Source organism: Quercus suber, unplaced genomic scaffold, assembly GCF_002906115.3.
Source record: "Quercus suber isolate HL8 unplaced genomic scaffold, Cork oak 2.0 scaffold_94, whole genome shotgun sequence".
Classification (NCBI taxonomy): domain Eukaryota; kingdom Viridiplantae; phylum Streptophyta; class Magnoliopsida; order Fagales; family Fagaceae; genus Quercus; species Quercus suber.
This window is the reverse complement of record NW_027069559.1, coordinates 801676-818189: the sequence shown is the minus strand read 5'-3', so window position 1 is coordinate 818189 and position 16514 is coordinate 801676. Positions and strand designations below refer to the sequence as shown.

Here is a 16514-nt window from a genome sequence, read left to right as displayed (position 1 = left end):
TCCGGAAATGCTATTTTCCGGAAAAGGAAAATATTTTTAAGTGTTTGGTTGTATTATGAAAATTGGTGTGGAAAATATTTTTATGTGTTTGGTTCAATTAGGAAAATGCTATTTTCCTACAACAAATTCCGACAGCAAATTCCGGCCACAACAACACAACAACAACAAATTCCGGCAACCACAACAACAACAACAACAACAATAATCAGTTCATCAAAAAAAAAAAAAAAACAACAGCAATCAAACTTAAAAAAAAAAAAAAAAACAAAAAAAGCTGAGAGATCGAGGAAGAGAAGCGATCGACGCGCGGCGCGCGACGACGATCGACGATCCGACGCGAGGCGCGGTGCGAAGAGCGCTAGGTTCTTCGGGATCGAGATCGAGATCAAGCGCTGGGTTCACGCGAGGCGCGTGCGAAGACTAGATCGCGAGATCGAGCGAGGTGATTGAAGCAATTGCCGGGAGATCGTGCGGGTAGGCGATCGAAGCGAGATCGGCGCGGTGCTTGGGGTTCGCGGCGACGTCTCCGGCGTGTCTGGGCTCCTCGGCGGGGGCTGAAGGTGCTCTCTTTCTCTCTTTCCCTCTCTCTGTCTTCATGCTCTCTCTTTCTCTCCATTTTCCAGAATTCATTTGAAGTGAAAATGATTCCGTAAATCATTTTCACCTTGACCGTGAGTCAACTGAAAATGATTTCCGGAAAATTGCATTTTCCGGCGCAACCAAACACCCGAAAATATAGAAAACCATTTCGGAAATGAATTTCACCCAAAACAAACGCAGCCTTAGTTAGTAATTTAGTAACTNAGCTACCTCGATACCTGCTATCTGTCGTGATTTATAATTTCAGATTTTCTGATCTAATTTTCTTCGATCCATGAATATGCTTTTGGGCTTTCTTTTCTCCAAACCCTAAGCATATAAAAGGATTGTTTTAAGAGCCGTTAAGTTGTACACAAGTTGAAAAAGTATTGAGCAATCTCTGTTCAAGCAAATTGTGATCAAAGACGAAGTTCTTGACCTAGTTCATCTTCTCTGAAGAAGTTGCTGTGTATTTGCACCAAAAGGTTTGTGACCAAGCATCTTCCTAATCTTCATCGTGTAGGATGAACTGAAGAATTTTGCAGCCAACCTCTCTTCCTTAAGTTGGTGTTTTGAAGTCGTGTACTGGGATTCGCGCATTGGTTAGTCACGTACTTGGAAGTCGTGCATCAAAGGTGGAAATTGTCACTACAGATCAAGTCCAATTGGGTATTGGGGTAAGGGTTCAACTATAGGTTTGTAAGGTACTTGGGATTCTTTTCCTTGTAACTGCTTGATTTGATAATAGTGGAGTTTCGGAAGTAGTGACCTGAAAATCACCCGGTGAGGTTTTTGCCGCAAGGTTTTTCCCCATTCGTAAACAAATCACCGTATCTTTTAAAATCTGTTGCATATTTAGTTTTTGGTGATTTGTTTGTGCTTCCACGCAATTGTATGATAAATTGATTAATTAATAACTTGGCTAGGTAATTAATTGGTTTAATCACAAGTGGTCATTCAGATTGTAGCCTATCATATTTCTCTCTCTCTCTCTCTCTCTCTCTCTCTCTCTCTCTCTCTCTCTCTCTCTCTCTCTCTCTAAAATGAAAAATATGAAATAAAAATGAATGTCTATAAGACTTTGATTGGTTGCCGAATCTTTACTCTCTCTCTCTCTCTCTCTCTCTCTCTCTTTTGAGAACCAATCTTTACAGCTTTACTATTTTAAATTTATTTTGCTTTTTGCCTTTGTCTTATCCGTTGCTGACTTGCTGTTGGTCAGTGTGTGTTGGTGTTGGTGATAATGGTTGTCTTTTAGTGTAAATGTGTAATGTGTATTGTGATTGTGAAATTTTCTGATTGGCAGGTTGTGATTGAAGGACGGCTTGTGCTTGTCTGCTGAGTGGGGTGAGGGTAGATGGGCTGATGGGCACATGGGTCGGGTAGTAAATAATAATTAAAGCAGTGTAATGTGCTGCACATTACATTACTTTAATTATTATGCTGAACATAGGATGTATAATGTTTGGCTCTTTTAGTGTAATGTGCACAAAAAACTAAATAATATCACAAATTAATGCAATATAATTAATGACAAACAAATTAAAATAATATAGTTTATTGTTACGCTAAACAACAATAATTAAAACAGTATAATTAACTAATACATTATAAAAGACAAATAAATTAAATTATGTTAGGCTAAATAATAATTAATAATTTTAAAATTAATGAAACAATAATATAAAAATTATAGTTTATAAAAGACAAACAAATTAATGAAACAACTAAACAACAATAATTAAGAATTTTATTAATATTTCAAATAAACTTATAGTTTATTGTTTATTCTTTTGCTAGAATTATGAACAAATATTTGATAAGTAAACCATGTACCCAAGATTCAGCTCCTGCGCAAGATTCATCTTCATCTTTTAAGCGAATTCGTGTTGACTTTAACTTAGAGAATCTTCATTCAGATCCTGGGCTATGAGAAAAAATATCATCTTATCATCCTAATCATCATGATGAAATGAGAAGATATTATTTAACAAAAGGCCCTTGTCAACCTGTTTTACACAGTGATGATTACCTTATATCATATTTTTCTGGAAAGCTCCGTCGATTTATATTCGAATGGTATACAAATAGATATTGGTTGGAATATAGTATAGACAATGATGTAATATTTTGTTTTTATTGCTACCTATTTGGGCAAGATGTTGGAAAGCAAGGAGGAGGTGACACTTTTGTAACGAAGGGATTCAAACTTTGGAATCAGAAAGATAAGTTAAATTCCCATGTTGGAGGAGTTAATAGTGCTCATAACCAAGCTGTCCAGAAGAGTGTAGATCTATTGAAGGAAAAGCAACACATTCACAGTGTTTTTGTTAAGTAATCAAATCAAGATAAAATTGAATATCGGGTTCAATTAAATGCAATAGTTGATTGCATAAGATTCCTTTTATGCCAAGAATTAGTTTTTCGTGGCCACGATGAATCTTAAGGTTCAAGTGATAAAAGAAATTTTCTTGAGCTTGTACAATTTTTGGGGGATCACAATGAATCTATCAATGAAGTGTTGCAAAAAGTTCCGAAAAATTGCAAACTTACCCACCTTGATATTCAAAAAGACATTGTGAATGCAATTGCACGTGAAACATCCAAAGTTATCATCAAGGGTCTTGACAATGGGTTCTTTTCAATATTAGTTGATGAGTCACGTGATATCTCAGTGAAAGACCAAATGGCCCTCGTTCTTCATTATGCGAATAAAGAAGGAATTATTATAGAGTGATTCCTTGGTATTGTACATGTAGCAAGTACTACCGCTTTGTCACTCAAACATGCTATTGAATGTTTACTTTGTGAACATAATTTGAGTTTATCGAAACTACGTAGGCAAGGTTATGACGGGACTAGTAATATGCAAGGTGATATAAATGGTCTCAAAACTTTAATTTTGAAAGAGAACAAGTCAGCATTATATGTCCATTGTTTTGCTTATCAGCTTCAATTGACACTTGTTGCTGTTGCTAAAAATTACATTAACATTGTTGAATTTTTTTACTTGGTTAGTAATTTAGTAACTGTTGTTGGAGGCTCTTGTAAGAGATAAGATACTCTTCGAGATAAACAATTTGCCAAAATTAAAGAAGATTTAGAGAATGGTGTACATAGAAGTGGGCAAGGTTTGAATCAAGAGACAAATCCTAAACGTCCTGGTGATACACGTTGGGGATCATATTATAAGATTATTCTCAACTTGATTTTGATATTCTCTGCTGTTGGTGATGTATTAGAGATTATTGAAGAAGATGGCCTCTTCGACCAAAAAGTTGAAGCTCGATCTATTATGAGGTCAATTCTCTCTTTTGAATTTGTCTTTGCTCTACACTTGATGAAAAATATTTAGGATCACAAATGAGTTGTCAATAGCATTAAAAAAAAAAAAAAAAAAAAAAAAAATCAAGATATAGTAAATGCTATAGATCTTGTTAAAGTGTCTAAGCAACAGTTGCAAGTGATGAGAGATAATGGATGGGCATCTTTATTGGCTGAAGTATCTTTATTTTGTACCTTACATGATATTCTTATCTTGGACATGGAAGCGATATTAGTAGTTAGTGGGAGACTGCGACGCAACACCCAAAAAAATTCAAATTTACATCATTATCGTGTTGAGCTATTCTACCTAGTCATAGATATGCAACTTCAAGAGCTTAACAACCGCTTTTCTAAGGCGAATACCAATTTGCTACTTTGTATGGCTTGCTTGAATCCAAATAATTCTTTTGTGGCTTTCAATGAGGAAAAGTTGATACGTCTAGCTAAGTTTTATCCCTTTGATTTTCTTGGGATAGATATTTTGGCACTTGACTCTTAACTGCAAAATTAGATTTTTGATATGCAAAGCAATGACTTCTTTTTAGAGCTTTAAAGAGTTAGTGAACTTACTGAAAAGTTAGTGAGCACAAGAAAACACGAGACTTATCCATTAGTCTACTTGCTTGTGAAGCTAGCTTTGACCCTTCTAGTTGCTACTGCAACAGTAGAAAGAAGTTTTTCAGCAATGAAATATATAAAGAATAAACTACACAATCGAATGGGAGATCAATAGATGAATGATTGCTAGGTTGTGTATATTGAAAAAGATGTAGCTTGTAGCATTGATAATGAGATTATTATGCAACGATTTCAAAATATGAAAACTCGTAGAATACAATTGTAAATTTTATGTATTTGCGTTTTTTTTATTTTTTATTGTTGTTGTCAATATATAAAATTTTCTTTTTATTAGATTGTGTAATTTATACTTGTTGAGTAACACCCTGAAAAAATTTCCTAGAATCGCCACTACATGGACTTTCACCCTACTCATGGCAGCTCAATGGAAAAAATAACCGGTCCATATAATAGTAATAAAATATCTAAATTATCCACTTTATACACAAAAAATCTATCACATTTATTAGATTGTATCACTTTGGCCTATAATTTTTCATTTATTTTATTATACTTATTAATTAATAATTTTTAGATTAATTTTACTTTTAATGTTTTCTTTTAATATAATCTTGCCCTTTGAATTGAAATATTGTCTCCACTATTGCATAAACCCACCACTCACCGTCAATCATGCATAGGTTAGTTGTGAAAATAAATATAAAATTGGTTATAGTCCTAGAATATTTGTTTAAAAAATAACAAAACTCAACCTCAACATAGAGAGTCTTGGTCTTTGGAGCGAAGGCCAAGCAATACTAGACTCGTTCTATATATATATGGAAGACGTTCCAATGATTTTGTGTATCAAATAACAGAAGCTCAACCTCAACATAGAAGGGTTGAGTCTTGTTATTAGAGAGAGGGAAAGAGAAGGTCATCATGGAAGTGACCCATGAGAGCGGAAGGGTGAGAGTTATGCCACAAGATGTTGAATCGCCACCAAGGACTGAGTCTTTGAGGCATGAGAGCTTAAGGGTGAATGTTGCGTCACAAGACGTTGAATCACCACCAAGGACTGACATGTCATCTGAGTCTTGGAGGTATGAGAGCGCAAGGGTGAATTTCTTGCCACGAGATGTTGAATCAGCACCAAGGACTGACTTGTCGTCTCCGTCTTGGAGGCTCAGTGTGCAGGAATTCCCTGCCATAGCTAAAAGTAGAGTTCGTGAGGGTGGTTTCTTCACACTCCAAAGCCTTCTTCATTTGCCAAGTAAGCGTTATTCTTCATGAGTCATGGCTCGTTCTCTCTCTCTCTCTCTCTCTCTCTCTCTCTATATATATATATATATGGAAAATATTTGTTGTACTTCAGTGTACGGAGACACACAAGTGTGCAACCATCTCAAGATTTCAGTTGTTGAACAACTGTGTGATGTGCAACAATCACTGTTTGATATGTGTGCGTGTGTGTTTTTGCATGTACAGTATAGTTTAGTTTAGCAAGGCACTCCACATATGGCTTCTTGTGTTAAGGTGTTATGCATGGAGTAGTAATATCATAATCATTCTATGTTTTCTTTGTATTCTTTAACATACTTGATGTTTGGTTCTTTTGGAAAAAGAAACATCAATATTTGAGAACTTTTGGATGCTTTCATTCGTCTCCTTATCCATTTGCTAGTGATGAACATTGAACATAATGTGATATACTCGTACTCTTGACTGCAGGTAAACGAAACAAGGTTGCTGATTATTACGAGAAACAAGAGAGGCTCCTTGAAGGGTTTGTTGAGATGGAGACCGTCACTGAAACAGGTTGTATACCTGGAAGTCTAACTGAGGTTGGTTGTGTTCACCTTGATAATTTTAAATTCATGTTCATTATATTGGTGTTGAATGGCAACTCGTGCAACAAAACAGGAAGCTAATTTCTGAGTTTCGTTGCAGAAATAACAATATATTGAATGACTATTATATCTTCTCAGCTAGAATTCAGAAACCAATATTTTTTCATTGTTATTCTCAGGATGAGATGCAGCAGCTTGCAAGTGTGAGAGGATGGCGATCTATGTATCAAACATGGCTAACGTAGTGCTCTTTGCGGCAAAACTATATGTTTCCATTGAGAGCAGATCGTTGGCTGTTATTGCCTCAACTTTGGATTCACTCTTAGATCTCTTGTCAGGGTTTATATTGTGGTTCACAGCCAAAGCCATGAGAAAAACAAACCAGGATCGTTATCCAATTGGAAAGAACCGGATGCAGCCAGTGTTGAGTCATCCAATCCAATCATTAAGTTGTTGAAACTTGAAACTGATAAATAATGAGTTTTCATGTGTACTTGGATACTGTTGCATCTGTGGCTCATATGGATATGGTTTACTCAGAACTTGGTGGAGTGAAAATTATGCATCTTAAACAAATGAAATTAGAGTTAACCCCAAAGATGCCAAGATTATATGTTTTGAAAGTAGGTTAAAAAATGACTATGACTTTTGGGGATGTGGACCTAAGGCATGCTAATAATCACATCTATAAAAATGACTATGTTTTAACCCAACAAATAATTTACAAATTTAGCTTGATCTTGCAGGGTATCATGGTTTTTGCAGCAGTAATGGCAACTCTTGGATTACAACTTACAAGTTCTGCTTGAGTCTTGTCGAGAATTCATTTCAAAGGTATGCAACTTTGTGCTCTGACCTATATATGTTAAGAATATAGATGGCTGTGAACATGGGCTTGAGAAGGGTTTGAAAATTAGCTCCCTTATGTGAACTGGTACCTTAAGGATGACATAAGTTTTGAGGTACTACCGAAATGTATAAGATCCTACTTAGATCACATTCTAAGTTGGTGAATGCAACAAAAATAGACTATAGTGGCGAAACTTTTCGTCACGATATGTCCTTATTTCGTTGTCTAAGATATATGATAACGAAACATCAATTGTCACGTAATATCGGTTATCTTGGTAATAAAAATTATTGTCACTAACATATTTAAATTTGTTTAATATAAAAAATGATAGGTGATGAAATTTTCATTGCTAAACATTATATTTAGAGACATTTGAACGTGACTATTCTAAATTTCTAATTTTTGTAGTAATTAATTTTCATTTTATGTGTTATTTCAGACCCATCATAAAACTGATTCAGGGAAGGAGAAATGGATGATTGGGATAATGGTCTCTGTAACCATAGTGAAGTTTATGCTCATGGTCTTTTGTCGAAAATTTAAAAATGAAATTGTTAGATCCTATGCTCAAGATCATTTTTTCGACGTTATTACAAATTCTGTTGGTTTGGTAGCAGCTGTTCTGGCCATTCGATATTATTGGCGGATTGATCCTACTGGAGCTATTATAGTGAGTGCATAAGTGACTATTTTTTTTCTCCTATCTTTCAGATTTTTACTGCACTTTTGATAATTGGGTTCATTTGTACTTTAATAGTCGGTTAAAATACAAATCACATATTCTAAGTTTCACCAAAATTCATTTCAATTGTTTGATTTTATTTTCATTCATTTCAATCTTGTAAGTTTCAAGTTAATTTATTCAATTAAGACTTTACTGTCAACTTCCTAAAATTATTACAATCACTAGCAGATAGGGGTGTGCATAGGTTGGGTTAGGTTGAAGGGTTTTTTCAACTCAACTCACTATGGTTGGTGGGTTAAAAAAAAATCTAATTCAACTCAATCCAACCTATCACAAGAGTCGAACCCAACCCAACCCAATCCATGTGGATCTAGTTAGACCCATGTGTTATACTTTTTTTTAATTACTATTATTATTATTATTAAATTGAGCACTAGAATAACACTGCTACAAATAAAAGTAAATTTATAACCAAATAATCCTTGAGTATAACAGCAAACCAACATAAACAACATAAGTAAAACTTAAGGCGTGTTTGGTAACATTGTTTTAATAATGTTGTTTGTATTTTTTGGAAATTCGTGTGTGAAAAAGTGTATGGAAACGAGTGTAATGTTGTTTAAAAACTGAAAACATGTGTTTAAACTCCTATACCAAATAACCCTTTAGGGTTTGAGTTTTATTTAGAAAAAGTGGCAAAAAAAGTAAATAACAAAATTAAATAATATATTTTTAAATATATATTAAATATAAGTGGGTCAGATCGGGTTAGACGGATTTGTAAATCTTATGACCTGAACCCAACTTGATCTACTGGGAAAAAAAAAAAAAAAAAATTCACAATTTTTAATAAAATATCTAAATTATCCACTTTATACACAAAAAATCTATCACATTTATTAGATTGTATCACTTTGGCCTATAATTTTTCATTTATTTTATTATACTTATTAATTAATAATTTTTAGATTAATTTTACTTTTAATGTTTTCTTTTAATATAATCTTGCCCTTTGAATTGAAATATTGTCTCCACTATTGCATAAACCCACCACTCACCGTCAATCATGCATAGGTTAGTTGTGAAAATAAATATAAAATTGGTTATAGTCCTAGAATATTTGTTTAAAAAATAACAAAACTCAACCTCAACATAGAGAGTCTTGGTCTTTGGAGCGAAGGCCAAGCAATACTAGACTCGTTCTATATATATATATGGAAGACGTTCCAATGATTTTGTGTATCAAATAACAAAAGCTCAACCTCAACATAGAAGGGTAGAGTCTTGTTATTAGAGAGAGGGAAAGAGAAGGTCATCATGGAAGTGACCCATGAGAGCGGAAGGGTGAGACTTATGCCACAAGATGTTGAATCAGCACCAAGGCCTGACATGTCATCTGCGTCTTGGAGGCTCAAGAGTGGAAGGGTGAAAGTTGTTCCACAAGATGTTGAATCGCCACCAAGGACTGAGTCTTTGAGGCATGAGAGCTTAAGGGTGAATGTTGCGCCACAAGACGTTGAATCACCACCAAGGACTGACATGTCATCTGAGTCTTGGAGGTATGAGAGCGCAAGGGTGAATTTCTTGCCACGAGATGTTGAATCAGCACCAAGGATTGACTTGTCGTCTCCGTCTTGGAGGCTCAGTGTGCAGGAGTTCCCTGCCATAGCTAAAAGTAGAGTTCGTGAGGGTGGTTTCTTCACACTCCAAAGCCTTCTTCATTTGCCAAGTAAGCATTATTCTTCATGAGTCATGGCTCGTTCTCTCTCTCTCTCTCTCTCTATATATATATATATATGGAAAATATTTGTCGTACTTCAGTGTACGGGGACACACAAGTGTGCAACCATCTCAAGATTTCAGTTGTTGAACAACTGTGTGATGTGCAACAATCACTGTTTGATATGTGTGCGTGTGTTTTTGCATGTACAGTATAGTTTAGTTTAGCAAGGCACTCCACATATGGCTTCTTGTGTTAAGGTGTTATGCATGGAGTAGTAATATCATAATCATTCTATGTTTTCTTTGTATTCTTTAACATACTTGATGTTTGGTTCTTTTGGAAAAAGAAACATCAATATTTGAGAACTTTTGGATGCTTTCATTCGTCTCCTTATCCATTTACTAGTGATGAACATTGAACATAATGTGATATACTCGTACTCTTGACTGCAGGTAAACGAAACAAGGTTGCTGATTATTACGAGAAACAAGAGAGGCTCCTTGAAGGGTTTGTTGAGATGGAGACCGTCACTGAAACAGGTTGTATACCTGGAAGTCTAACTGAGGTTGGTTGTGTTCACCTTGATAATTTTAAATTCATGTTCATTATATTGGTGTTGAATGGCAACTCGTGCAACAAAACAGGAAGCTGATTTCTGTGTTTCGTTGCAGAAATAACAATATATTGAATGACTACTATATCTTCTCAGCTAGAATTCAGAAACCAATATTTTTTCATTGTTATTCTCAGGATGAGATGCAGCAGCTTGCAAGTGTGAGAGGATGGCGATCTATGTATCAAACATGGCTAACGTGGTGCTCTTTGCGGCAAAACTATATGTTTCCATTGAGAGCAGATCGTTGGCTGTTATTGCCTCAACTTTGGATTCACTCTTAGATCTCTTGTCAGGGTTTATATTGTGGTTCACAGCCAATGCCATGAGAAAAACAAACCAGGAACGTTATCCAATTGGAAAGAACCGGATGCAGCCAGTGTTGAGTCATCCAATCCAATCATTAAGTTGTTGAAACTTGAAACTGATAAATAATGAGTTTTCATGTGTACTTGGATACTGTTGCATCTGTGGCTCATATGGATATGGTTTACTCAGAAGTTGGTGGAGTGAAAATTATGCATCTTAAACAAATGAAATTAGAGTTAACCCCAAAGATGCCAAGATTATATGTTTTGAAAGTAGGTTAAAAAATGACTATGACTTTTGGGGATGTGGACCTAAGGCATGCTAATAATCACATCTATAAAAATGACTATGTTTTAACCCAAGAAATAATTTACAAATTTAGCTTGATCTTGCAGGGTATCATGGTTTTTGCAGCAGTAATGGCAACTCTTGGATTACAACATACAAGTTCTGCTTGAGTCTTGTCGAGAATTCATTTCAAAGGTATGCAACTTTGTGCTCTGACCTATATATGTTAAGAATATAGATGGCTGTGAACATGGGTTTGAGAAGGGCTTGAAAATTAGCTCCCTTATGTGACCTTGATTACTGGTACCTTAAGGATGAAATAAGTTTTGAGGTACTACCGAAATGTATAAGATCCTACTTAGATCACATTCTAAGTTGGTGAATGCAACAAAAATGGATTGTAGTGGCGAAACTTTTCGTCACGATATGTCCTTATTCCGTTGTCTAAGACATGTCTAAGACATATGATAACGAAACATCATTCATCACGTAATATCGGTTATCTTGGTAATAAAAATTTTTGTTACTAACATATTTAAATTTGTTTAATATAAAAAATGATAGGTGATGAAATTTTCATCGCTAAACATTATATTTAGAGACATTTGAACGTGACTATTCTAAATTTCTAATTTTTGTAGTAATTAATTTTCATTTTATGTGTTATTTCAGACCCATCATAAAACTGATTCAGGGAAGGAGAAATGGATGATTGGGATAATGGTCTCTGTAACCATAGTGAAGTTTATGCTCATGGTCTTTTGTCGAAAATTTAAAAATGAAATTGTTAGAGCCTATGCTCAAGATAATTTTTTCGACGTTATTACAAATTCTGTTGGTTTGGTAGCAGCTGTTCTGGCCATTCGATATTATTGGTGGATTGATCCTACTGGAGCTATTATAGTGAGTGCATAAGTGACTATTTTTTTTCCCCTATCGATCTTTCAGATTTTTACTGCACTTTTGATAATTGGGTTCATTTGTACTTTAATAGTCGGTTAAAATACAAATCACATATTCTAAGTTTCACCAAAATTCATTTCAATCGTTTGATTTTATTTTCGTTCATTTTAATCTTGTAAGTTTCAAGTTAATTTATTCAATTAAGACTTTACTGTCAACTTCCTAAAATTATTAAAATCACCAGCAAATAGGGGTGTGCATAGGTTGGGTTAGGGTGAAGGGTTTTTTCAACTCAACTCACTATGGTTGGTGGGTTAAAAAAAAAAATTTAATTCAACCCAATCCAACCCACTACAAGAGTCAAACCCAACCCAACCCAATCCATGTGGATCTAGTTAGACCCATGTGTTATACTTTTTTTTAATTACTATTATTATTATTATTATTAAATTGAGCATTAGAATAACGCTACTACAAATAAAAGTAAATTTATAACCAAATAATCCTTGAGTATAACAGCAAACCAACATAAACAACATAAGTAAAACTTTGGGCGTGTTTGGTAACATTGTTCTAATAATGTTGTTTGTATTTTTTAGAAATACGTGTGTGAAAAAGTGTATGAAAACGAGTGTAAAGTTGTTTAAAAACTGAAAACATGTGTTTAAACTCCTATACCAAACGGCCCTTTAGGGTTTGAGTTTTATTTAGAAAAAGTGGCAAAAAAAGTAAATAACAAAATTGAATAATATATTTTTAAATATATATTAAATATAAGTGGGTCAGATCGGGTTAAACGGATTTGTAAATCTTATGACCTGAACCCAACTTGATCTAGTGGGAAAAAAAAAAAAAAATTCACAATTTAACCCAACCTACAAACCCCTAAAAACCGACTCAACCTGGTGGGTTGAGTTGAATCGGGTCAATTTTTACAGATTGGTGGGTTGGCTGCACACTTCGACCAGCAGCCATATTTTGCATGAAAAAAATAATGGTTTTCACTCTAATGTATCATTTTTAAGTGAAATGCCCAGTATTTGTAGCGTGTGTATAAAATATTCGTTGGCTCCTTGGAGTTAATTCTTAATCTTGCTTTCTATATTGATGTTTTTGAGCCTAGGATGCAGATAGCATTATATACAATGAATACATGGACAAAGACAGTCATTGAGAATGTCTGGTCACTAATTGGGAGGACGGCACCACCTGAATTCTTGGCAAAGCTAAAGTATCTGATATGGAACCACCATAAAGATATCAAGCACATTGACACAGTAAGAGCATACACTTTTGGTTCTCATTATTTTGAGGAGGTTAACATAGTTTTGCCAAAAGAAATGCTTCTGAACAAAGCTCATAATATTGGCGAGTCACTGCAAATAAAACTTGAGCAACTCTCAGAAGTTGAGCGAGCTTTTGTACATATAGATTTCGAGTGTACTCCTAAACCTGAACACAAGAGAAAGGTTTGATGACAATGATGACAGTAGAAATGAACAGAGCTCACCTCTCTAGAGCACTAGGGGGCCTTCAAATGAGTTGCTGATTTAGTTAATATTTGATGCAATATCTATAATGTTATATGTAAAATAATGGAAGCCTTGCAATTTATTTGTAAGCCTCCTCTTGTGCTATCTCATCCTATGTTGTACTTTTTTTTTTCCTTTATATTTCCTCTCTAGTTTGTTGTTTTGAATAATTAAATATGTATGATATATTACCGTTAAGTTGTAAAAGAATTGTATGACTACAAAAGACTTTTAAGGCTATTAATGTTAATTTCTACCGTTCAGCTAAAGAGGGTTTCACATTCAGCCATGAAAATAGTCTTGTATACTCTATAGATAGTTTCTCATTCTGCCATTACAAAATGAGTTTGAATTTGGTAAGAATTGGTGTAAAACTCATATTTTATACCATCCGATTAGAGACTGCACAACAACTATCTACTTAAAACTCTATATATCATACTACACCTAATAACATTTCAATAAACTCCTATTTGGGTTAGATTTTCCGATGAGTATTAGAATTGATTGAGTGCGGTTATACGTGCCTACTTTTTAATATGTGGTAAGATGATGTGACATGTTGAGATTAAAGGGTGTAAAACTTGAGTATTACACAACATTTTTATAAAATTTAATTTTAAAAAAATAGACCAGAAAACCAACAATAAATGAAGAGTGCAAGATTATAACAAGAAAAAGTTGAAGAACAAAAGGAAAGGGGGCCGGGAGTTGAAAGAAGCCAACTTGAAAATTGGAACAGAGGAGAGTAGTCCATTTATTAAGTACAAAGAAAGCTTTTTAAAAAAAATCAAGATTGAAAGTAACAAGTGATCAACGAGTAGAAATTTTTTTTTTTTTTGGGGGGGGGGGGGGGGTTTTCTTGAGAAAAGATGGGGAGAAAGTGGTTTTTTTTTTTTTTTTGGTTATTTTTTATTTTATAATTTCCCTTTTGTTATTTGAGATAAACACTGTCTCTCGATCTCTTGGCAAATTTTTCAAGTCTTGAACGTTTGATTTTATCAATAAATTTGTTTGTAGAACTATTAATTCAGATTTTAATTTTGATATGAACCTTGGATTTGTATTTTAAGTTTGTCTCTTCATCTTTTCCATTTTGGGTTCTCTTCAAATTATAAAAATTAAGAAAAATGCATTCTATTGGCTAGTAGATGGGACCTTAATTTTTTTTTTTTTTTTCTAGGAGAAGGGGACTTAATTAAAATGCCATTGTGTAGGAAAAATGAATATAATATATTCTCTTAATTAATAGAGGAACCTTCTTCCATTTGGGGTTTGCCTAGTGGTTGAGTCACCTTAAGCCACAGCCTAATTTGTCTATATAGTATAACAAAATTACAATATTGGTCCTTAAAGATTACCTTGTGTGCACAGTTGGTTTCTCAAGTTTTCAAAATGAGTAATATAAGTCATTTTACTAACTGTCTTTAACGGTAGTACTTATGTGGCTAATGGAACAATGACTTGACATTTTATTTTAAAGATGTGGCATATTTTTAATTAAAAAAATTACAAATTAAAGTTAAACGTGTGAATTTTTTTTTTTTTTTTTTTTTTTACAACTGGTACCAAATTAAAAAAACTCTTTAGCAAAAAAAATAAAAAAATAAAAAAACTCTTTTCTTTTCTTTCGATTGTAAACACCTAGCCACAAGAGAGAGAGAGAGAAGGGGAGAGAGGGAAGGTCAAGCCCTAGCCGCCGGTGACATCGTTGCCCTCCACTGGAGATGGTGGCCTCCGCCTCAAAACTAATAAGACTTGTCAATTGAATATACATCAACAGAAGGTTCTCGACCGTAAACATCTTTGGTCTAAGATCCTACTTCATCAATTTATCAAGTATATTCAGCGGTGCAAGGGAGTATAAGATTTCAAGCGTGAGACTAGATGGGCTTTGTCTAAAGTGCTGACCAGCCAGCCTTGGGCTAGTTATGTGAATTCTCTTCTTGTCAAATTGGTTAATTTTTATGTAGATGGCTTGGTTTAATTTGAGAAGTCTTGAGATGGGATTGTGAAATCAAGACTTATCAGTGATGAAATGGAAAATTGTCCTAAAGCTGATATCCCCTCATATAAGGATCTAAGAAAGAGAAAATGCTTAGAGTTTTGAAGGACAATGCCTTTGCAATATTTGATGAATCCTCAGTCATTTCAAATTTTTTTTTTTCCAAGCCAAACTTAGTTAACACACTTTGTTTCCCTTCTACACGCCAATTAAAATTAAAATTAAAATTTCTAACCAATAAGTCCATCTATGTAATTTTAATTTGTAATTTTTTAATTAAAAATATGTCACATCATTAAAATAAAATGCCAAGTTGTTGTTCCGTTGGCTATATAAGTAACACTATTAAAGACAATTAGTAAAATGACTTATATTGCTCATTTTGAAAACTTGAGAGACTAATTGTGCACACAGGATAAATTTGAGTAACCAATATTGTAGTTTCACCATATAGTATTATATGACATACTCTTGATGTTGTGCTTAAGCAGGGAAACTAAAGATTCAGCCCACCATATCAACTTTGGCGATATTTATGAGAAGTCTATCAAGTGTTTGTCTGAATATCTGTTTGGAGTCGCATGTATTTCAAGATATGGCCCTCTTTTTCTATAGGTGTCTCTTTTCTGCCGTGGCCTTTGTGGGTTTCACAAACTTTGTAATTGATGTTTATTAATTGAATAAAGTTCTCGTTTAAAAAGAAAAACATTTGTGATAAAATTGATATATGGGTGCTTTAGACCACTAGCATCAAGTATTCTAAAAAAAAAGAAATTGCTATTTTGATACATTAAAAAGTTATTTTATCTATTTTAACATATCATTTTACAATACACCATACATCACATCTTCTATTCTTTTACCACTTTATTTAAACATTCATTTTAATTTTTTTTTTTTATCCTTTCTTTTTTGGTTTTCTTGTCCCAACGTGCATGGAGAGAGAGAGAGAGAGAGAGAGAGAGAGAATCACTTTTTTGCATGGGCATATTGTGGATTGAATGGAATAGAATGTAACAAAGTTTTATAGTAAATAAAAATAGTGAGAAGAAAAGTCAAAATAAAATGAAGATGAAGAGATAGAAGAATTATACCGTTAAGGTATAGAGTAGTGGGAAGATAAAAAGGTAAAAGTGAGGGAGATATGTAATTGTAAGATGGAAAATTAATAAGAAAAAAACTAGTTACGAGAGAGAGAGAGAGAGAGAGAGAGAGAGAGAGAGAGAGAGAGAGAGAGAGAGAGAGAGAGAGAGAGAGAGAGAGAGAGAGAGAGAGAGAGAGAGAGAGAG

General features: G+C 34.1%; 2 pseudogenes; both read left to right on the top strand.

Moving 5' to 3' along the window:
- The first annotated feature begins 5406 nt into the window (after window positions 1-5406).
- Window positions 5407-7849, top strand: LOC112021195 (metal tolerance protein 9-like; annotated as a pseudogene).
- A 2228-nt stretch (window positions 7850-10077) lies between these two features.
- Window positions 10078-13163, top strand: LOC111999458 (metal tolerance protein 9-like; annotated as a pseudogene).
- Window positions 13164-16514: the final 3351 nt, after the last annotated feature.